Source organism: Delphinapterus leucas, chromosome 1 (genome assembly GCF_059928025.1).
Source record: "Delphinapterus leucas isolate spDelLeu-1000000601 "Yukka" chromosome 1, BTC_Dleu_Yukka2, whole genome shotgun sequence".
Lineage (NCBI taxonomy): Eukaryota > Metazoa > Chordata > Mammalia > Artiodactyla > Monodontidae > Delphinapterus > Delphinapterus leucas.
Window position 1 is genome coordinate 159,882,826 of NC_143129.1, and position 24,437 is coordinate 159,907,262.

The 24,437-nt window shown below is 49.4% G+C and overlaps 1 long non-coding RNA gene across 1 annotated transcript in view; it reads right to left on the reverse strand.

Annotated features, from left to right (window-relative positions):
• Window positions 1–1,024: 1,024 nt before the first annotated feature.
• The window catches only part of LOC149750780 (uncharacterized), a 69,698-nt gene continuing 46,285 nt past the window's right edge, over window positions 1,025–24,437 (reverse strand). The window contains exons 2-3 of the long non-coding RNA XR_016387756.1: window positions 21,480–21,568; window positions 1,025–19,921 (exon numbers count right to left, since the gene is read on the reverse strand). This is a non-coding gene — a long non-coding RNA (uncharacterized LOC149750780). The remainder of the gene's footprint in view (window positions 19,922–21,479; window positions 21,569–24,437) is intronic.

Here is a 24,437-nt window from a genome sequence, read left to right on the forward strand (position 1 = left end):
AATTTTTCACACAATTTTAAAGGTTACTTTCCATTTACAGTTATTACAAAATATTGGTCATATTCCCCACATTGTACCACACATCCTTGAGCCCATCTTACACCCAATAGCTTCTACCTCCCACTCCCCAGCCCTATATTGCCCATCCCCACACACACACACACTGGTAACCACTAGTTCACTCTCTATATCTGTGAGTCTACTTCTTTTTGTTATATCCACTAGTTGTATTTTTCAGATTCCAGATATAAGTGATATCATACAGTATTTGTCTTTCTCTGTCTGACTTATTTCACTTAGCATAATGCCCTCCAAGTCCACGCAGTTTGTTGCAAATGGCAACATTTTGTTCTTTTTTATGGCTGAGTAATATTCCACTGTATATATGTACCACATCTTCTTTATCCATTCATCTGTTGATGGACACTTAGGTTGCTTCCATATCTTGGCTATTGTAAATAATGCTGCTATGAACATTGGGATGCATGTATCTTTTCAAATTAGTGTTTTTGTTTTGGGGGGATATATACCCAGGAGTGAGATTGCTGGGTCTTATGGTGGTTCTATTTTTAGCTTTTTGAGGAACCTCCATACTGTTTTCCACAGCGGCTGCACCAATTTACATTCCCACCATCAGTGTACAAGGTGAATGAATTACTTTAGAGTAAAGGTGGGTAAGACCAAGACCGACTCCCAAGTGTGACCTTCACAATCCTGTTTCTTCTGTGCCTTGAGGCAACGAGGCCACCGAGCAGATACTGACAACGCTACTGAGGGCTGAGCACTGTTTCAGAGGGACAGGCAAAGATGGCTGGGACCCACTCCAGGCTTCTGGAAGCTCTCATTAGGTAAGGGAGACACACTCCAGCCACATCCTGCAGCCCGCCCTTCCCCAGCACACCAAGGAATTCTTACATGCTTGGCTCTGCCTATGCTGCTCACTTGGCCTGATGCCCGTCCCATGCCCTTCTCATAGCTGACCCTCCCAGCGCCGCGCTGGACCCCCTCCATTAGTCTGAATGCTCTTTCTCCCGTGGAGAGTCCCAGGTGACGGTGAGCCTCCAAGAAAGACCACATTGGCCTTGAATTCACTTGCAGCCATGGTGCATGGAGATAAAAGATGGAGAATGCCAGGGAGCAGGCGGCCCTGGCCTCTGGCTGGCGCATGAGGACACACTGCTGACTCACAGGCTGGGTCAGGAATCAGCACACGGGTGCTTCCTCCTGGGCTGGCTACCCTTAGTAGGAAGCCTGGGGGCAGGTTTCCTCCTGAGTGTCCCCACTGCCTCACTAATGAAATAATGCTGAAGTCCCCTGTCCAGAGCTACAGGAGCATGGTAACCTTTGATTGCTTGAGTTGGTGGACAGCCACTCCTCTGCTTTGGGACTCTCCAAAATGACAAGCAGTTCATTCCTTCAACAAAAATTTATTGAGCACCATTCCAGGTGGTGGAAACAAAGATAAAAATCCCTGCTCTCAAGGAGCTTACATTCTCTTGGGGAGAGACAAGCAACATAGGAAATAAGTAAAAAGTATGGTATGGTATACTGAAGGGTGATAAGTGCCATAGACAAAATAAATCAGAAAGAAGGGCAGGGTATTCCTCACAGAGAAGTGGACATTTGGGTAAAGACCTGAAGGGCACAACAGAGGGAGCCATGAGGATATTTAGGGGAAGAGCATTCCAGCAACTGACACAGCACATGCAAAGGTCCTGAGGCAGGACTGTAGCTGACATGTTTGGGGAAGAGCCAGGAGAGGAGTGTGGTTAGAAGGAGGTAAGATGGGGGAGAATAGCAGAGACAGTGACAGATGGAGAGGTTGATCCTGTGGGACCTTGAGGCTGCTGTGATGACCCTGGCTTTTACTCCAGGTGAGATGGAAGCCATTGGAGGTTTTGAGCAGACAAGTCATGTAACGTGACTTAATTGTTAATAGGATCACGGTGGCTGCAGTGTAGAGAATAGACCACTGGGGAGTTGGGGGCAGAGGATGGTGCTCAGCCCGCTGCCATTGCAGTGGAGGTGAAGGGAAGTGGTTGGATTCTGGGTGTATTCTGAAGGCAGAATGATACACCAAGCTTTGCCCTTGGTCCTGTGCACCATCCTCTCTCATCCTCACAACTGCCCTATGGAGTAGGTCTTTTATCCCCATTGTACAGATAAGAAAACTGAGGTTCAGAAAGGTCACACAGCCAGTGAATGAGAGATTTCAACCCAGGCTTATTCAACCTGAACCCAAGTTCTTCACACCCCACTTCAGTGCCTGCCTGGTTAGGATTCCATCAAGGAGAAACATCTAGCCAGGACCCCAAGAGATGGGATCATAATCAAGACACTTGAGAACTTCATGCTAATTTGGAATTGTCCATCTTAAATGTCATCTTAACATGCTTTCTCTTTACATTAGACTTACTGGTGTTAAGCATTTTTATTTTCATTTATAGAGTTTCCAATTTTTAATCAATCATTTTATTGTAAACTCCATCCAAAATCATCAGTGATGGGAGAAGACGTAAAAAGAACAGAAGGCATTTGGGAATTACAAGGTATGAGCTGGAACACCTTGTTTCTTACCAGAATCATCCATCACCAAGCACTGCTGTGGGCCAGGGCACCTGAGGCAGACAGGGATGACTCTGACCCAGTCCCTGTGGGACAGAATAGAAGAGACATCTACAGCCAGCACATGAGAGGAACTATATCAGGGTGAGGCTGCCTGGGAATGACCCAAGTAACTGAACAGGGAGGGCCAGCCAGGAATCTGGCTGGAGTCTGAACAAAGACAGGAGGAAGAGCAGCCCCAAACTCAATCCCAGAAAAGGTCCAGCGGTGGCAGAAGGGACCGTCGTCACACAGTTGAGCTGGGGCAGAGGTGCTCCGAAGTCCGAGCCAGCAGGTCTTCCAGCAGGTAGTGGGGCCACCCTTTACGAGCACTTTAGGAAGGCTGGGAGGTGACCCTTCCAAATGGAAGGAGAAAAAGCGTGGGTTCTCACTCGGAGCTACTGTTGGGGCAATTATTAAAATGCGGTGAGGGTGCAACGACTTTAATCTAAAGAGCCCCAGGAGCGTGTATGGCTCTGGGGCTGAGTCCTCATGGAGGATGGGAATGGGGAGCCCCTCTCTAGAGGCTAAAGTGGGGCTTCTAAGGCTCATCTGTCACCTCCAGAGCAGCCCAAGGCCGGGTCTCTTCAAGTGAGTTGCAAAAAGGGAAGGAAAGAGGGAAGGAAAGGGAGAGAGAAAAGGGGAGAAAGGAAGGGGAATGGGAAGGAAGGATAGATAAAGAAAAGGAGATGAGATAAGGAAAAGGAGAAGGGAGAAATAAACAAGTGCCAAAGGGCAGGTGGGTCCTTCTCCAGAAGTACCAAGCCCTGATCTAGTCGGGATGGCACCCTGGGAAACAGAGAAAATCTTCCCTTCAAACGTAGCAAAGGCACACAAATGTCCAGGAGGCTCCAGCCACAAGAAAAAGACCGAAGTGATGACCTGGAGCTGCTGAAACCGCACAGAAGGTTCCACCCTGCTCACCCTGATACAGCTGTGCGTGCATCCTCAGGTAATACCAACACCCTCACAGGTAGACGTGCACACACAGAAATGCACGAGCAATACGGGCACAGCCCTAGAGACACTCACTGATACATGTACATGGGCAGATTTACAGATGTGTACAACATACAGAGAGGCACAGGGCACTGGGAAGAACACACATGCTGTAACCAGGACACTTGGGTGGATGCCAACAGAAAGGCGCAGACCCACGTCCACATTTACTGGCAGAGGTGGCCAGACGTGCACCAATATGGACACACCTGTGATACTGATATTGAAAATTATATACATATGGACATTCACAGATACAGGCAGAAACGTATAGACACACATATTCAAATACCGACAGATGCGTTTGTACAAGAAGTTCACTTATACACACGTGCAGGCACACGTCCACTGTTACACACTGACACCCAGACACATGTTGACACATAGATGTGCACACATGTACCTAATTAACTCTTGTACTGACAGGTGATGCATATACACACACATAAGGACACATACTCCCGGATGCATCCTCAGACACACGTACATGCACAAAGGCACACTCAGACACTAGCCAACATGCTCAGGCGTTGCCAGCAGCCAGACAGACACACACACGCACACAGGCACGGCTGGGCTCTAAGCTCGGGGGTGTCCTCAAGTCAGGTCCTCTCCTGCCCCACTCCGGCCAGCTGCCCAGCTTTGGCTAGCTCCTGGGACTCAGGCTCTCCCACCATCCCTTCATCTGCCCCCTGGCCCCAGCCCAGGCCGCAGGCTCCAGTATGGCAATTGCCCCATTCTCCCAGGTGCCAACTCAACCAAACTTCACACCCCAAAGTGGAGCCAGGCCAGCGGGGCGTGTTACAGCCCGCTAGGGACATCAGCGTGGGAGTGGCAGGAGGGAGCCAGGATCCTGCAGTGGCAGAGAAAGGAAAAGCTCCAGCCATGCAGGTCTGTCTGGCGAGGCTGCCAGTTTCCTCTTCTCCAAGTCATCCACCCTCTGCAGGCTTCAGGCCCCTCACCTCTGAAATGGGACAATATACCTGTCCCTCTGACACGTCCATTAAATGGACACATCACCCCCCAGATGATCAGGAGATTTTGCCTAACTTTCTTTTGTTTCACCTTTACAACAACCCTAAGACATAGGTGTTCTTTTCCCTGTTTTATACTAGGAAGCTGAGCTCCGAAAGGGAGCAGACAGCACTGGAACCCAGGTTCCTGCTCCAAATTCACTTCTTTCATGGTCAGTAAATACGCAGCACATGAGCTCCCAGCGTACAATGACTTGCCCACAGCGACATCACTAACTGATCACAGTCTCCCTCTTGGTGACTCCAGACGTGGACGCAGAATCCTTCTTAACACTCCACTCCAGGCAGTCATTCGTAATTGGCCAGAGTTGACACCCACGATGAAACCGACTGCCATCATCACTATACCTAATTCTTCTAATTCAGAGGGTAAGATTAAACGAAATCAAGGGCAGAAAGTACTTGGGAGGAGCACAAGTGACGTGCCTATCAGAGAAATTTTAGTATAGTTTCCAAAGGCTGTTTACATCCAAATTCTTCTAAGTCTTACCACTCTGGGGTGGAGGACTGGAGACAAGATGGTCACTATCACTGCTCCATTTCACAAAGGAAGAGGCCGAGGCTTGGGCAAGTGAGTCCAGGGGCACACAGCTACGAGTCAGAGGTGGGACTGGCATTCAAGCAGCTTCTCCTGTTTCAGTCCTCTTTGAACATCCACAGCCCCGGCCACACGGGCCTTGCCAGAGTGTGAGGGCCTGGGCTGGGAGGGCATCAGGAGGGCCCAGTCTCCCCCACCCCCCAGCAGAAAGGAATCGACCCTACAACTAATTGGTTGAGAGTGCTTCTTTTGACCCTAATTGGCTATTTGTCATGTCTCCATTTGCATACCAGAAAAGATGCAAATTTGAATATTTGTACACGAGGCCGGGCCTGGATGTAGGTCTGGAAGAGCTTGGCAGCTGCTGGCAGGCAGGGAGGCATCTGGCTCTTGCCACCGAAGCATGGGCCGCCTAACGAGGAGATTTGGAAGACAGCTCCTTGGCCCGGGGCTCCAAGGTGCTCTCAGAGGGGGTCAGACAGGACGGCCCACCTCTCTCCCTCCCCCGGGGCTGGGTGGTGGGCAGGGAGAATGGGTGAGCCTAATCCTGCTATTTTGACTAGATGAAACAAGGAGGGGGGAATATAAAGTAATTTCAGGACACTCTGTGCTGGGAAGCCTTCTGTTCCCGTCCTTGGATAGAATCTGTAACACTTGCAAAGCGGGGGAAAGAGGGGGACGTCCCCCTCTACCTCGCTGGAGAGGAAAAGGTTTTGGGGGGGGCGGGGCGGGGGAATTGCCCGCTAACACACACACACACTCTCTCCCCCAGGCTCTCAGAAGCGCACATACACACTCACGCACACCTACAATTCACTTACACGTACACACGTACACACTCACACACACAAGCCTCGGCCCCCCAGGAGTACCCTCATCCACAACCCTCCCAGACCCACAGAGATACACACACAACTCTAACTGGAGAGGCACATTCACACATGTAGACATTCCCAGACTTCCCGCCACACACACATTCACGCCCTTACACATACAGACACACACTCAACCACTCGATCATAGATGTAGGCATACAGACTCACTTAAGCTGTGCGTAAATATTTACATACACACACACACACACAAGCCATACACGAGCACATCCTTGCTGAGACCAAATTCCCTGGCAAATTCTGGAAATTCTGACCCCTCTGTCAGAGTTTCTGAGGATTCTTTGGGAAGAGACAAAGGAAAGCAGGTAGCCATCCTTCTCAGAAAGGGAGCAGGTGTGTCCCCGGGGAACTGGACCCTAAGTAGGCATGTGTGCCTTCTCTAGGAAAGCAGTGAAGGGCAGATGCCCCACTGCCTTCTGGGCTTTGGTCTGGGGCTTGGAGCAGGGTCTGGGTGCGCCTTGACAAACAGGAGACCACAGGAGGCAGGGGACCGGCGAGCAAAGACATACCGGTGGGGCCTGGCCCACGCACTGAACAGAAAAACAATGCCTCCGCATGTCCATGTTCGACTTGGGGGCCAGTGTGGAATGGGGTGGCACAGGCTGCTGCCCCTTCAGGTGTGCAGGCACCAAATGCCAATCCCAAAGGGAGCTCCGGACCCAGGAGCTTCCCAGGAGCTGGGGTCCCGGGTGCTGGGCCCTGAAGGCCCAAGGTCAGGGACCCAATGCCTCAATCCCTGTTCCCATTGCCAGCACCTCCTCCCCAAAGCCTGCCCCGCAAAAGGCAAGCTAAAGAGCTCCGTATTTGTAAATTAAATATAGCTGCGCTCCAGCCTTCCGAAGAGCTGGGAAGGAGAGAAGGAGAAAGAAAAAGAGAGAGGGTAAGAGAAGAAAAGCTGCCGCCCTCAGGGAAGTCTGGCTGGTACAGATTGCCTGAGTCATGAATATTCATCTGGCGAATGAGGAGAGCGGGAGTTTGCATAACAGCTCCACCCACCCAACTGAAAGAAATGTCACCGCCTTTGCCAATAAAGTGCCAAAGGAAGCCGGTGGAGGCTGCCAGCCAGACGGTGCCAAACTGCTGACTTCCACTCCCAGGCGTGGAGAAAGCACATTGTTTCCGGCCCAAGGAGCCGCCACTTGGGGCTGGGGGGATGGAGCTTGCTGCTGGGAGAGAACCAGGAAGAAAAGTTTCACTTGCCACCCACAGGAAGCCTGGAGGGTAGAGCGCCTGGGCCACAGCCCTCCCCGGGACCCCTCCGAGGAGAGGCTCGAACGCAACTGATCCAGGGCGTCCATTCTGGCCGACCACCCAGGGCCCAGGGCCCAGGTCCCGATGGCAGCATCCAGGACTGCTCCCCGCTGAGAGCTCCATGCTTGGGGCTCCCTTAAAGAAATCTCAAGAGGGTCCTCACGAATCCTGGATGGTTGCTAGAGACCGGGAGGCAAGGGGACAAACTAGATGTCGCTTTGGGACTAGAAGTCCACAGTAACCTTGGCCCCATTTTGCAGATGGGAACACCCCAATTGCGGGTGACTCTTCCCTCCCTGGGTCACACTCACTTCTAAGGCCCCAAACTATTGTCTCTTATTCCAAGAAGGCTTCTCTGACCTTTTCCCCAGGACGGAGGCCATCTCTCCACCCTCGGTACCCCCAGTCCTAAAAGCTTGCCTTGATGCCAGCCCTTTCCTGTCCATGGCTGTTTCCTCCCCAAGGCTGTGAGCGCTGAGGGCAGGGGCGGAGGCCGATCCATCCTCCTCAGTGTCCCAGCCCAGCACAAGAGTCAGAGAAGGCACTGGCACAATTTGTTGAATGGAGTAATTTTCTGCCAGCCGTTCCCATCCCCGCGCCTGTACCTGGCCCAGAGTCCTTCCTGCTGCTCTGAATCTTGTTTGTCAAGTCCCTGGGAGGTGACGCATCTGGTCCCAGCAGCTCAGTCTGGGCCCGTGGGGATCAGGACGGATGCTGAGCAGATGACCTCCCAACCTCAGGCCCCGCTCCGCTCCCCGCAGCATCCCGTCCTCGTGGAGGCACCCACTAGGGGTTGTTACAAACCCGCCTGCCTGACCGCCAGTCTGCGCAGCTGGCTCCCTCCAGCAATTACCAAAATGAATGGAAGAAGCGGTTTCTCTTACTACAGAGAAGCCATTAGGGCTGTGGGCGTCTCCAGCTGCTGCTCCTGTTATGTAAAGTTTGGGATGTGTATTTGGGACTTAATGAGGATATTTATGTGTTCGCATCTCACCTTCACAGACTGTTCATTTCAAGGGTCCCAAGTATCCTCGAGCTGAATACGCGGCAATACCAGCCAGGCAACAGGCTCCAAGGGAGCGGTACCCCCTCTCCGAGGGCTCATGGAACCCCAGAAATCAATGATGACACCCACTGGAGCCCGGCTCCCTTCTGCGGCATCCCTGATAGGTCCACACTCTGCTTGAGGCCTCTAGAGACTGGAATTCCCTTACTGCCTCTTTCATGGTTAAAACATCTGCAATGGTAGCAAACTTCTTCCTTGAACTGAGCCAAAATCGGCCTCTTTGCAATGTCCTCGCACTGGCCCAAACACTGTCCCAGGGACCACACAGGACAGGTCACTCCCTCTGCCCCAAGGCAGCCGCTAGTCTTGCAGGAGATAGACTGGTGTTAAGTTGAAGATGTTTCTGTGGCTGAATAAACTGGGGAAAACTCTACATCAAAGTTTCTTCGCTGCAGGACTTCTCAGAGCCTTTACTACGCTCCCACGCACTACACTGCGGGTGCTGCATTTCATGAACGTATTTGTTCACCGAACTCTTCTCCATGGAATAACCTCAATAAATTAGGATTCCAAGCACGTTTTAGGAAACAGTGATTCTGCAGGTTAACAGCAAAAGTCTATGGCCTGAGTTTCTTCAAGCATTGCGTTTCTCCTAGATTGGGCACAATGCCTGGGCCTCCCCGCATCCTTCTCATTTCCTGTAGGCGAGCTCTGCCCACGCGTCTGCATTCCTCCACTGCTCCAGACAAGCTCTGGCCACTGAGAGTCCAGGAGGGCCTTTACCTCCCGTATCCAGGTCCACGTGCTCCCACCGATGCAATCAAAACACCAATGGAGTCAATGGCAGCTGACTCACACTGAGTGTCTTCCCTAAAAGTCCTCCCAGCAAGCCACAAAAGAACCTCAACTCCTCATTCTGCTCTCGGGCCCCGCAGCTGGGACCCACAGGCAGACCCCCCTCTATGCCAGGTGTTCCTGACAATGGGGTCCCTGCTACGCCTTCCCTGGACAGCCAGGTGGTGGGCCATGGTGGGCTCCCAAACATCTGTGCATCTATCAGCAATTCACACACAGTCAGGCTTTTCCACAGCGTCACGCCAAGCATGAATTTGTTCTAGCATCTACTCACCTCAGCCTCACAGACAGAGCGCTCCCACCATCCTGGGCTCCAGACCCGGAAGCATTCCCAGGCTGAGGCCACAGTCCACACCTGCACTGGAGGCCCTGGCTCCCCCAGGCCTCCTCTCTCCAGCACCTTTCATCGCCCCCTCCATGCCTTCCTTCTCATCACCCGTCAAGTATGTGTTCAAGCCAGGCATGGAAAATAGGTAAATCCCACCAGCCAAGTCCAGTTGATGACTAGCGTCTCCCTGGCCTGGCTGTTGGGAGAAAGATGCTGAGGTTTCATCTGGGCTCGGCAGACTGATTACTATGCTTGCCAGTGCTGGGGAGCCGGCAGGGTGGCACACGTGCTGGTTATTGCCGTCCCTGATCAAGGCTCGTTCCCTTTCCTTCAAATCTGCTCTCCCAGGCTATCACCCTCCTTTCTCCCATCCCAAACTCTCCCCCACTCCCACACATACCATGTACAGCCTCATTCCCCCATCAAACGGCTCTCTCCAAGGTCACCAACAAACTCCTATCTGCCAAGCCCTGTGCCCTCTCTTTGATGTCAGTGCCTTTGCAGTATTAGATACGGTTGACCTTTCTCTGGAAATTCACCCCTGCCCCCATGGAATTCCGAGGCACTCTATGCCCCTGGTAGCTCCTTGCCTTCCTGACCACTCGTCCTGATTCTTCTCCCATCTCATCAACATGGCCAGGTTCCAGGGCCTGGCTTTCAGCCCTCTCCTGTTGATGCACACCCTCCCCACTCCGCCCCACCCCGAGATCTCATCCATGGCTGGCTTTGTCCTTGGGGAAGAGACTCCCCACCACTTGTTTGTGCCTCTATGATCAGTCTCCTAGGAGGCAGCCCTGCTGCCTGCTGGCCACTGCCACAAGCCAAATCTCTGAAAACCCAGCATCTCCTCCTTCCTCCAGAATCAGCTTCTGCCCTGGGCTTTCCACCCCACCTAATCCTCCCCAAAATTTTGGCTTGTGTCTTTTTTTCTTTTTTTAATTTATTTTGGCTGCATTGGGTCTTTGTTGCTGCGCGTGGGCTTTCTCTAGTTGCAGCGAGCGGGGGCTACTCTTTGTTGCAGTGCGCGGGCTTCTCACTGCAGTGGCTTCTCACTGCAGTGGCTTCTCACTGCGGTGGCTTCTCTTGTTGCGGAGCATGGGCACTAGGTGTGCGGGCTCAGTAGTTATGGCTTGCGGGCTCTAGAGCGCAGGCTCAGTAGTTGTGGTGCACGGGCTTAGTTGCTCCGAGGCATGTGGGATCTTCCCAGACCAGGGCTCGAACCCGTGTCCCCTGCATTGGCAGGCAGATTCTTAACCACTGCGCCACCAGGGAAGCCCTTGGCTTGTGTCTTGACTCCTTATCCACATCCATGAAACCACGTGCTGATTCTTCCTGTTTAATACTTATCTAATTTCCAAAACAAAAATAGCCCGATTATTTGTTCTGATTGAAAAGCATGTTATATAGCCTCATTATTTTTTAAAAAAATCAAACCAATACTTTAAAGTATGAAAAAGAAAGTGAAAAATCACTCAAAATCCTACCTCCCACATATAACTACCCCTAGCATTTTGGTGAACAGGCTTTCAGACATATCTCTGCATATATACACACAGAGATCTATGTATATAATTTTATAGACGAGGGATTGTATTATACATACTGTTCTCGCTGACACCTGCTTTTCTCTCTCAACAATATGTCATAGACATCTTTCTATGTCGATAAATAGAGATCTGCAAAATTATTTTAATTACTTCATAGTATTCCATTGCATGTATGTATCATACTTTCTTTAGCTGGGTCTCTATTGATGGTTTAGAATGTTGTCAATATTCTACTCTCATAAACAAAGTTATCTGCATATCTCTTTTCTCCTTTTTGCAGTTACTTCCTTAGAATAAAATCCTGCAAATGAGATTGCTGCAATAAGGGTAGGCTATTTCTAATTGTGCCACTCTGCCCTTCAGGAAACTTACAACAATGAATCCCAACAACAGTACTCAAGCATCTGTCTGCCCACACCCTTGCCAGCCCTAGGTTTCAATGTTCGGCCAAATCAGAAGGCAAATGACACTCATTTTTATTGGCATTGCTTAGTTTACTAGTTGGAGTAAATAAATATCTTTTTATGTTTTTTGGTCATTTGTAATTATTTTCTTTGTGAATTGCCTGTTCCTGTCCTTTGCCCATTTTTCTAATGAGATATTTATCTCTTAGTGAGTTGTAAGAGTTCTTTGTACATTTGAGATCAGATTCAACTTTTGTCTAATATATATGCTTCCCCTCCTTTCTTTTTTTACTTTCCTTTTAATGGTCTTTCAGGTATTTGTTTTAAATTTCCATATATCCTAATTTATCAATCTTTTCTGATTTCTGGATATCATATCATGCTTAGAAGGCCCTTCTCCACCTTAAGATGACCAAAATATTCATTCATATTTATATCTTCATGGTCTTCATAGCTTGGTCTTATTGGAATAGGAAGAAAATCAGCTTTTGTTTCATTGCTGGCCCATTATCCCAACACCATTTATAAAATAGCCCACATTTTCCCAACTCAGTTGAAATGCCATTTTAGCAGATATAAAATTCCCTTAAATACTTGTATCCATATCTGGATTCTATTGGATGTCTGTTATGTCCCAGTGATCTGTTTGTTCTTACATAAGAATTTTCATTATTGTCCTTTATAAAATATTTTAATATCTGATAGACTAAATATTCATCATTTTTCTTTTTCAGAATTTTCCTGACTACTCTCATTTTTTATTCTTCCAGATTAGCTTTATAATTATTTTTGTCAAAAGAAAAAGAAAAAAGAAGAATCCTGGGGCTTCCCTGGTGGCGCAGTGGTTAAGAATCCGCCTGCCAATTCAGGGGACACGGGTTCAAGCCCTGGTCAGGGAAGATCCCACATGCCACGGAGCAACTCAGCCCGTGCGCCACAACTTTTGAAGCCCGCGCGCCTAGAGCCTGTGCTCCACCACAAGAGGAGCCACCACAATGAGAAGACCGCGCACCCCAACAAAGAGTAGCTCCCACTCACCACAACTAGAGAAAGCCTGCGCGCAGCAATGAAGACCCAACGCAACCATGAATAAATAAATAAATAAATTTATTTTTTTAAAAATCCTGTTGGGGTCTTGATTGGATTATCTTAAGTTTGTACATTCACTTAAGGAGAATTGGCATCCTTATAGTATTAAATCTTTTTACCCAAGAACTAGGTGTATGTAATATCTATTCAAGCCCCTTTTAGAGCCCTCAGAAGTTTTCTGGTTTTCTTCATGTAAACTCTACGTGTTTCTTCTAAAGTTTATTTCCAGCTATTTTGTGTTATTGTTTTCTTCTCGACACTGTGGATGAGGGCTTTTATTTTACCCTCTAGATGGTCATTTTATAAACAGAAAAGCCATTAGTTTCTGTATATATTGTTTTGTTACAGGTCCTTTTACTAAATTCTTTATTTTTTCTAATTGCTTTCAGGAAACTGTCTTAGATTTTCGAGATAAATAATCATCTTATCTGCAAACTATGACTATTTTCTCACCTCCCTCAATATTTATACTTTCATTTTCTTGTCTAATTACAATGTCTAGCACTTTAGGAAAAGTGTTTTTTAAAATATTGATAACAACAGCTATCCTGGTTTAGTTTCTGTCTCTAACAAGATTATACCTAGGGTTTCACCAGCCTAGCATCTCTTGTTCCATCCTTTCCAGCTCTGTGACCACTATCCTGGTCTGGCCCATATTAATTTGTCATCTGTGCTATCACAAATGGGAGGAATAAGGGTAGAGGGTTTGAAGTCAGATGACCTGTGTTCAAGTCCTGACTGCCATTTACTAGCTATATGACTTATTCATGTTACACTCCTCAAGATCTTTGAAATGCATTTTTTTTTTACAAAAGAGGGGCTGCTGTTGTAAGGATAAGTGAGATAATCCATGCAGTATGTGCAATGTCAGTAGATAATAATATTTTTTCAAGTTTCAGACCCCAAATTCTCCTTCCAATCCAACCTATATCCCAATCTTATGTTGATCTTCCCAAAATACCACCGTGTTGGCGTCACTCTACCACTCCCCCTCCACTGCTCGCAAATCTTCGATTATCCCCCACTGTCAAAAGAAGCAAGTCCAAATTCTTAAACTTGCACCTCAGTCCTTCCATTAAGCAACCCCAAAATTCCTTCCACCCTTATTTCCTATAGCCACTACCACCCCTGCCCATCACACATCACTAACCCACACTTTACTCCAGCTGAAATGTTCTCCTCATTAATGACTGCCTAACACCAAGCAGGTTCTCACTCCCAGCTCAGATCCCTCCATCAGCCTCTGTATCAGCTTTTATTTGCAAGAAATACAAAAGTGAAATCCCAACTGGCTGAAAAAGTGGATTTATTTAGCAACTTAACTGAACAGTCCAGAGGCTGCAGCCTTCAGGCATGGTTTGATCAAGGGTGGGATGCCAGTTTTCTGTGATTTTCCAGGCTCTTCCCACCTCCATATGCTGACAGGAGTCTCACATCATGTTCCTAGTCACCAGAGGCCTGCTAGGAACTAGGACCACATACTTCCTCATTTGAATCCAGACAGAGAGAGATTAGATGTCTTTTCCCAGCCATCTAACAAAAGTTCTGAGCTTCTGTCTGATTGGGCCAACCTAAACCAATCCCTATGACCAGAGCGATGTGTGTATTGATTGGTTTACAACCAACCGATGTGCCGAGGTTGGGGAGGGAGTGGATTATCCTGACTGGCTAAACCAACCAGGACCCATCTCCAGAGCCACACAGAATCTGGAGTGGATGGGGTGCTGACGATCTTAATTGTACTACACCCCCTTCCATTTCATTCTCCTGGGACTTAGGCTTCCTTTAAGACCCAAGTCAAGCCCCAGAACTCTGATAATGTGCCCCCTCCCTTTTAGCTTCCAGGGCCCTTACTCTGCTCAATACCCGGTAACCACAGCCATATACAATTTATTTATGTAGTCATTCGTCCACTTTTCCCAATTAGTAATGACAGAACTCATTAAAGCCTACAAAACACTTGATTCAAGCTAGCTCTTTTGACCTTCACAACAATCTTCTGAGACTCAGAGAGGTTAAGTGACTTGCCCCCTATGTCACACAGCCAGAGGTGACATTGCCCCAATGGCATCTACAGAAAGTTCTCTCTCGCTCTTGCTCTCATTCTCGCTCTCTTGCACATACACACGGCCCATACTCCCTCCTCCACTCCCCAATTCAAATCTGACCTGGAGATGCAGAAACCCCCTGGCACCACCTCCTTCTTCCTAGTCACCTAAACTTCTAGAGCTCTTAGGCTTCCTCCAAAAACTACAGAGAAAGTTTCTTGCCAGACAGCAGTTTCTAAGACTTGTGTGGCGAGGCCGAGTAAAATTCAAATGACTCTGGGTGACTTAATCTGCTTGGGGCCAGGGTGGTAAATCAGTGCAGCCCAGGCTGCCACAGGCACCCCAGAAACCCACCAGCCGAGCTGACGATAGGAGTTGATCTGCAGGTGAGGGCCCTGGAAGCGTGAACTGTGGCCTGGGGGAGTTCCCCTCCACTGCACTCGGAATACATTTGGAAGGTCCTACAGCCCACAGCCTCTCCCGGCCTACATGTTCCACCGGAAAACACCTTTCCCAAGGATGCGACCCCGATTCCTCCCTTCCCCCACCTCCCATTGCCAGAGCTGGCGCCCAAGTGCATGCTGGACTCTTTGGAGAAGGAGACCTGCATTGGTCAAGCTTTCACTGAAACTGCTGCCTCGGTGCCAGGTCCTTGCACACCCACACACCCATTACCTCATTCCATCTTCACAACAACTTAATGAAGGGGGCTTGTCCACCCTCAGTTTACAGGTGACTTAACTGAGGCTCAGAGCAATTAAATAACTCGCTCAGGGTTATTATTATATAGCTAGCAGGAGGCAAAGGCAAGATCCAAACCTAGATTCATAAGACTCCAAAATCCATCTCTCTGTGAAGTCCAAGGGGAGTAAGAAGGATGGCAGCTTCCATCAGAACCACCTTGTCTGAAACATGGAGAAAGCCCTGGCTGAAGGAGAGTTATTATTCTGAGCAAAGGAAACAGGAGTCTTTCTCAAACAAGAGAAATGTCAAAGGAGAAGGTAGTCACACTTATGACACCTACTGTGTGCCAAGCATGTGTGCACATGTGGGGACCGTGTGCCAGGGGTTCAACATCCATCTTCCGAACCATAGCTCTGTAAGCAGTGGTATGCTCGTTATCTGCCATCCAGCAATCTGGAAGAATGAAAGAGCCCTGATTTGTAGTATTTGCTCATTTCTGTGGTGTAAATATTCCCGCCATGGTCAACTTCCAGCTCCCAATGGGATGTCACTGAACACAGAATTGGGAAGAAATGCCCTTAATTGGTTCTATAAGCCAGTAGGAACCCATTCCAGCACACCACTGCCTGGAACAGAGGTTTTACAAAACCCACGTAACAGATGAGGCGATACAAAAAGGCACTCAGGCTGAAATCCATTTCTTTACAATTTTCTAAAGTCCACATTCTCTGCACAGCTCCATATTCCCTGAACCAGAGGCAATACAGGAAACCACAGTCACTGATCTCTCATCTCGGAAGGAAGGTAGACCCGTGAGAGGTCCTAAAGGACAGAATAAGACCAGTGGGAGAAAGTTCAGCAGATCGAGGTTCGGCATAAGGAAGAACTTTCTGAATGCCCCTCTAGACTGACAGCTCCAGGAAGGCAGCATCCAGCTGTGCCTTGCACATAGGAAATGCCCAGTAATGATTGACTGAATGAATGAGTGAGCAAATGAATGAAAAAGCCATTCCATGCTTGTTCCATTGATGCCTCAAACTCACCAAATCCAAAACTGAATTCATCACCTTTCCCAAAAGGCTATCCCTCCTCCAGTATTTCCTGTCTCAGTGAATATCACTAAGTTGGAAACCTGGAGTCCCTGACTCTCCCTCTTCCTCACTCCCCATAACCAATCGATCAGCAAGTCCTCTCTACTCCACTCCCTAGTTCCTCTGGAACAGACGCTGTCCCCATCATACCCACTCTGCTCTCCTGGCTCAGACTGTCACCTGAGATGAGACAGCAACGTCCTAACTGGTCTTTCTGCACTCATCCCTGGCCTGGACCCACTCCCAGCCCTGGCCAAATCCATCACAGACACAGCTGCCAAAGTGGTCTTTCAAAATTGCCGCTGTGAGCATGTCCCTCCCATCCCTTCAATGGCTCCCCATTACCCAGAGGATGCAGTCAAAGCCCCTTGGTTCTCCAAGGTCTGGCCACATCTCCCTCTCCTGTTTGATCCCTGACCTCTGCCTCCACCTCGTGTTGGCCTTTATTCTCCAACAACACCAAATAGCTTGGTGTCCCCTGCACACCTGCCTCTTGCTTCCAACCATGCCTTTGCTCATGCTATACCCCCCTGCCTGGAATGCCCTCTTTTTCCTCTCCCATCTACCTTCCCTCCGCCTTGAAAACTACTCATCCTTTAAGACATAAAGTAACATGGTTTAGTCAACGGGGGTCCTTTTAGCACTAACATTTCATGATTCTAATGCCACGTCTTGATACTCAAGGCCTTCTGGATTCTACTGTCACCCTCTTTTTTTTTTTAATAAATTTATTTATTATTTATTTATTTATTATTATTTTTGGCTGCGTTGGGTCTTTGTGGCTGCGCATGGGCTTTCTCTAGTTGCGGCGAGCGGGGGCCACTCTTCGTTGCGGTGCGCAGGCTTCTCATTGCAGTGGCTTCTCTTGTTGCGGAGCATGGGCTCTAGGCGCGTGGGCTTCAGTAGTTGTGGCACGCGGGCTTCAGTAGTTGTGGCGCACGGGCTTCAGTAGTTGTGGCTCTCGGGCTCTAGAGCCACATCCCGCAGGATGTGGGATCTTCCCAGACCAGGGCTCGAACCCGTGTCCCCTGCATCGGCAGGTGGATTCTTAACCACTGTACCACCAGGGAAGCCCATCACCTTCTTTCTTTATGGGACCCTACAAAGGTCCTTAGGGATCCTCCAGTCCAATTCCACCATCTTTTGGACAGAAAATCTAAGGCCCAGAGAGGGGAAGGGCTTTGCCAAAGATCACATAGCAAGCCAGTGGCGGAGCCAGGACAAGAACTAGGCATCTGCCTCTCAGCCCAGGGCTCTTTCTTTACAATACACTCTGCAACCTGATCACCCCCACTGCCCTGACTCTAACGTATACATTCTTACTGCAATGATCACTACCCACCCCGGACTTACCTCCCCACACCCGAGCCAGACTCGGACCTTTCCTGCCTTTGCTCATGCAGCAAGACCATTCCCTCACCTACATTCAACTTCCAGGGACCTCCACCTCCAGGAAGCCCATCCTGGTTATCAAGCCAAACCCATCCACACTCCGCAGCCTTCCCCCCAAACCACCCATATTTGTCAGAACTCAGCAACTAGGGCTTGGCTCACTCACTGTGGTCAGGGTCTTGTTCTGTCTTGCCAGGTAGGATGCCCACTCCTCAGAGCTGGCCGATGTCTCCTCATCTTCTTCCTTCTCCTTCTCCTCTGCCTCCTCCTTTTACATCCCCCCAGCTCGATATACAACTGCTCACAGTAACAACGAGGGGCAAAAAGAGCATGGCATTTGAGGTCGGAGGGAGGGAGGTTCAAATCCCAGTTCAGTAAGTATATCCCTGACTGGTTCACCCTAATCCCTCTGAGCCTCAACTTTCCTTATCTACAGAATGGATCCTGTCCCCCAAGGTTGCTATGAGGACTGAATGACCTCACCCACATTACAGGCCTAGCACTTAGTGGGCTCTTGATAAATGATAGTTCCCTTTCCCACAGCCTTTCTCAGCGAATCCCCAAGACACCTGGAGAAAAAGGCTCCTCTGGTCTGGGAGGTGAGCAGACTCTCTCTCACTCCCATCCTCAACAGGCTATGAGCAGCCTGTGTGCAGAAACGTGGGGCATCCCCACCCCCTTCCCCACCCCCAACAATCTGCTTTAACCTTCCTATAACAAATGCCTTGTTTATTTCAATACCATCCATTTTACTTTTCCGGTCATGCAAAAAAAAAAAAAATTACAAAACCAGATTTAAGAGGAAAAGAAGTATTTAATGAGTAAAACTGTCTGCAGCCCTGTTTCTTTCTCAGGAAAAAGTGGCTGTGATTCTGGCACGAGAGAGGGAAGTGCAACAGCTTCACTTCACTGCAGCTGCCAGAAGAAGTGCATTTCAGAGTGGAACAGAACCTCCAAATTCAAATGTACGTCTCCCCGCCAGGCACTTCCTGTGCCGAATTCAGCTTGGCAGGTGACACCCCAGCTCGAGCAGGGATCCAGCCCTGACATGAGCAACTGCAAGGCTCTCTGTTCCTGCCTGCCTCCAGCATGGGAGAACCAGCCCTGCCAGGCTCTGGCAAACCAATGACCACCGGACTAAGGGCTCCAAGAGCAGAGGGAGACAGCTGGAAAAGCGGTGGAAACACCTGACCAGCAGCCAAGGGGACCAGGACCCCTCCCTGTTCCACGACACTCAGCGACTAGCACTTTCCTCTCCCCAAATGAGAGCGGTTTGGCATATAGATCAGATCCAGCACTTGCTGCTCAAAGAAAAGTTCAAAAAAGCTGCAGCTTCTTTTCCACCTTCAAAGGTGTCATTCTGGAGGGCTGCTCTGGAAAGAATCTAAGGGTCAACCTCCAGAAGGGCTCTGCCCTTCTAAGAACACCCCCCACCCCCCCACAGGAAAAAAGAAGAAGGGCTGAAAAAGCAGAAAGTAACACATGACCTTCAAATATGTACAACAGAGACTGCCTCAGGGCAGAGAGCAGGCTGGACCAAGACGGTGGTCCCCCTCCCTTGACTCAAACCCCATACCTCTATTAATGTAGCCTACAGACTCATACTGAATTTATTGGCCCTCGAACTCCTAAATCCCTTTCTCATGAGCTGCTGTTCCTCTCTACAATGGTTTCCTGTAGTCAAGATGGCCCCAGCATTTATCCCTGTGACATTTCATCATGCTAAGTTCACCTTGTCACTCCAGCCTATTGAGATCTTTCTGGATCCTGATCCTGCTATCTGAGCTTTCCTCTGTCCTTTTCCTCTGTTCTACAACGGTCATAACAGGCCTGCACCCTCTACATCTTCTTCTGGGTCCTTGGCATATATTGGTCAGAACAGGATAGAAGTCAGGGCCCCACAGCAGCCTCTAAAGACCTTCACAGACTGACCTGGTTCCACTTATAAGAACATTCCATGGTTGTCATTCAGCCAGATGGGAGCCCCTTCTGTGCCCTCACGACCATCCATCATGTCCTCAAGAGTCATGAGAGATCCTGTCCAGTGTCTTGCAGGACAGCGTGATATGGCAGAAAGGGTCAGGCAGATCCAGGCTTGAATCACCACTCCAAGGGTCTTGGGCAAGTCACTTAACTTCCCGGAGACTCCGTTTCTCATCTGCAAAATAAAGACTGTCACATCTAGCGCACAAGCTTCTGAAGATCAAGACCACGTATGCAAAGCATCCAGCACACAGTAGGTGCTCAGTAAATCGATTCCACTCCACCACATGCTAGCCCATTTCCTTTATCCACCAGTCATTAAGCTGTCGAGAATCTGAAAGATGTGCCTGGTCTTGGTGAACCCATGTTGGCTCCAGGGGTCACTGCCCTCTTTTCTGAGTGTCACAGATTTCAGTACCTGTGCTAGGCCCTCACACTAATTTGAGATCAGCCAAAACCCTGGCTCTTTTCCATGTGAATTTCTGTCAAGACAGTCTTCCCTTCCTGGATCTGTGTAGTTTTTTAGTAAAGTAATAACAGTGAGAATAGCAGCCTAATTCTGTCAATTCTGGTATGAAATTAAACGTATCTCTATTTTTGCCTGTGAGGAAACTGAGGTTCAGAGAGGTTAAGTAAGCTTTCCAAGATCACACAGCAGGAGAGTGTGAAACCTAAGCAGAGCTCTGTGTGACCCTAAACATTAGGCAATGGTTCCTCAGTGTTGGCCTCAGGGGGCGACTGTCTCTGGCCCTGCTGCACTTGTCTTTTGGGCCTTGGCCCAAAGTTCACATGGTTGAGCGCCTTTTGGGTCCTGACACTGTTGTCCACAGGGGTGGCCGCTCCTCACCCCCACCTTCCAGCAGCTCTGCTCCCACCACCTTCACATAGAAAGGGGCTGGGCTGAGGGACTGCTCCCCGAAAGCTGTGCTCAGGGGGTTCCTGGCCTTGGCCCCCGAGGCTGATCTCCATACGCGCATCCTAGGCTCCTTGACCCCCGGGCCCTTGACTCAGCTTTAAGCACAAGGCCAACCTGGACTTTCTTCCCAGCCTTTCATCAGGGTCCAACCACCTGCTGTCAAACACTGAAGCCTGTGACCTGACCTCTGCCTCCTGAACCCCCGATGGCCAGGATCCCCACCTGCTCAAGTTTCCTCCCAGAAGCCACATGCCCAGAATATCCAGATACTGAGTCCATCCCCACAGCATGAACGTCCTCCAGCACTGACCGCCAGCCTTCACCCGTCTCCCGACTCCTCCCAGCCCAGGGCTCAGACCAAGGTGCAGGTTGAGGGAATTCACTAAGCCTGGGGCCCAGGTCTACCCATGGGGGAATGAGGGAGTGAGCTCAGGAAGCTGCCAGGGCTGGGGCTCAAGTCCATGGCCACCCAAGGGACAGCCAGCCCAGGAAAGGATTCCTGAGATTCTGGGGGAAGCCACCCCCAGAAGTCTGCTGAGTCTGCTGTAAACTCTTGACAACGTCCAAGCAGGATGCCCAGGACCTGAAACCTCTATCAGAGAACTGGCCTCGGGCTTCAGAGGACAGAGCTTTGCAGCGAGGCCCCCGTCCTCCCAAACACGGCCATCCCAATGGTCAGAAACACAGCCCCTCAACAATCACACCCCCATAGCACTCGCTTTACAAGCACATCCACACAAACACTTCCGAAGTCTACCACACCCTCCCTACACAGACAGAAGCCCACCCATTCCTTCACTAAATATTGATTACACACCTGCTACCTGCCAGGACCTCTTCCAGGCACGTGGGATACATCAGTGGCCAGACAGGATCAAGGCCCTGCTCCCTGTGAGGGCTTTCATTCTAACAGGGAAAGCAACAGTGAAAAATCAACTTAGATTAGTAAATCATTCAGTATATTGGAAGGTGATATGGGAAAAAGAAAAATCAGAACAAGATAAGGGGAATTGGAGTGCTTGGGAGGCGGCAGGTAGCAATTTTAAGTGGGTGGTCAGGGCCCCATTAAGAAAGTGACACAAGATGTGGTGTATACACACACACACACACAGGAATATTACTCAGCCATCAAAAAGAATGAAATAATGCCATTTGCAGCAACATGGATGGACCTAGAGATTATCATACTAAGTGAAGTCAGAAAGAGAAAGACAAATACCATATGATACCACTTATATGTGGAATCTAAAATACAACACAGGGCTTCCCTGGTGGCGCAGTGGTTGAGAGTCCGCCTGCCGATGCAGGGGACACGGGTTCGTGCCCCGGTCCGGGAAGATCCCACATGCCGCAGAGCGGCTGGGCCCGTGAGCCATGGCCGCTGAGCCTGCGCATCCGGAGCCTGTGCTCCGCAACGGGAGAGGCCACAACAGTGAGAGGCCCGCGTACTGCAAAAAAATAAATAAAATAAAATACAACACAAATGAACTTATCTACAAAACAGAAGCAGACTCACAGACATAGAGAACAAACTTGTGGTTGCCAAGGCGGGGGGATGGATTGGGAGATTGGGATTAGGAGATGCAAACTATTATATATAGAATGGATAAACAAGGTCCTACTGTGTACCACAGGGAACTATATTCAATATCCTGCGATAAACCAGAATGGAAAAGAATTTTTATATGTATAACTGAATCACTTTGCTATATAGCAAAAATTAACACAACATTGTAAATCAACTATACTTCAATAAAAAAAAATTTTTAAGTGACACTTACATTCTCAATAGCCACATATGCTTGGCCAGCGGCTCCTGAGTTGGAAAGCCCAATCCTAGACATTTTTCCATTACTTCCCACATTCAGTGAGATACTCCCTGTCACAAGTATCTGAAAACCTACTTAAGCTACCACATACCATGGACCTGGGTCATTTGACAGGAAGGTTGATGAATGTCTCTAGGTTAGTGAGAATGATCAGGGGACCCCACTGCCTCTTCCAGCTAATATGTTTTTTCCGTCTTCCTCCAACTCTTTTCCAAACCAACTGTCTTTACCTGGTCTTCTCCACCTCCCTTCCTGATACCCTGAAATCTGTTTTTCATTCTCAGAACTCCATCAAAACTGCTCCTGGAAAGATAAGCAACTTTCTCTTTCTTAAAAAGGAACTTCTCCTTTCTCCTTGCTTTCCATCCTTCATCTGCACCTTGGTGACGTCAACTCCTACTGGTCCACAGGTGATACTTTACGATTAACAGCATTTTCAGGGAAAAAAAAAATGACATTTATGGGAACTCTTGAAAGAGATGATAAAGTTATTCATTCATTCATTCAATAAATATTTATTGAACACACAAGCTACCATGTGCCAGAGATGGTTCTACTAGTGGGGATGCAGACATGAACAAAACAGCTAGAATTCCTGCCTTCATGGAGTTTACATCCTGGCAGGGGAGAGAGAAACCAGCAACTAAGTAAATATAGTGTGTTCAATAGTGGTGGATGCTATGGAGAATTTTAAAGCAGAGAAGGAGTAAAAAGAGGGAGGATGCAGTTTTAAGCCAGGATGGCCTCATGTCCTCACCCTCACTAATTCTTCCATTAAACAAAACACACCCACAGATCTTTTCCCACACAAACTGTCACTCTGTCTCTGTCTCTGTCTCTCTCACACACACACACACACACACACACACACACAAGCCCAGTTTATTCAAACCTCAGAGTAACATACCGTTGTGGTCACCCGGAAAGCTGAAAGTCAGAATTGGCAGGACCCTCAGTGGCCATAGGGAACTGAAGCCAAGAGAGAGGCACCAAGCTTGCCTGAGGCCAGCGGCGTCCACAAAGGCACCTACGCTTGGGAACACCCACACATAAGCACACAGACTTGCACACACATATTCACACAAAAGCATAAACCTCTTTACCCTCTTCCAGGCAACCGGGTGGGGTGAGGTTTGGAGCGCTTCTGGCAATTTCGGTGTTGCTTGTCCATTTCCCCCTCCCCCGCCCACCCCACCCGTCCCAGCTGTTCCAGCCATCACAGCATCTTCCTGCTGCCCTGACCTGTGGCCGTGAGTTCCCTGGACGGCACGTGTGTGCATACAGACGCGTCATATGTGAATGTGTACACACGTGGTTTGCAATGAGGGAGGACACGTTTGTGTGTAAGTATTCATGCATGGGGAGTCTGCTGTGTGTGTGTGTGTGTGTGTGTGTGTGTGTGTGTGTGTGTGCATGCTCCCAGGAAGACAGAAATTTATAATCTAAATCTTGCTTCTCCGGGGAATGAAAGCAAAACAAAGTTCAGGTTTAAATCACACGACCACGGGCAGGAGGGGTTCCCTTGCCTCACGTGATTATCTGCCATGTGCAGCGGGACGGGCTGGCAGGCAGTAGGCAGCCAGCAACCCGTCAGCAGGGAGTCATTTGTGGTTTCCAGGCCCCTGGGACCCACGGTGGCTGCTCCAGGAGGGCGGGAGACCTGGAGAGCAGCAGCGACAAGCACATGCCCGTCCCAGGTGCTGGGGGATGGGGGAGGAAGGGGCCCAGCATCCGGCTCGGGCTTCCTGGCGCTAAAGAAAAGCAGAGGGAGAGGAGGCAGGAGCCTGCAGGCCAGAGAGAAGCCCAGCCACTTGGCCTGGAGGGAGAAAGGAGGTCCAGGCAAGAGGTGGCTCCAGTGCAGACCCCGCCCTGCCAACCTCTTCCCTGGCCAGGAAAACATCCTCAGGGCTCCAGGATGTCTGAGGTTTCGGCAGCCTGCGTGCGCC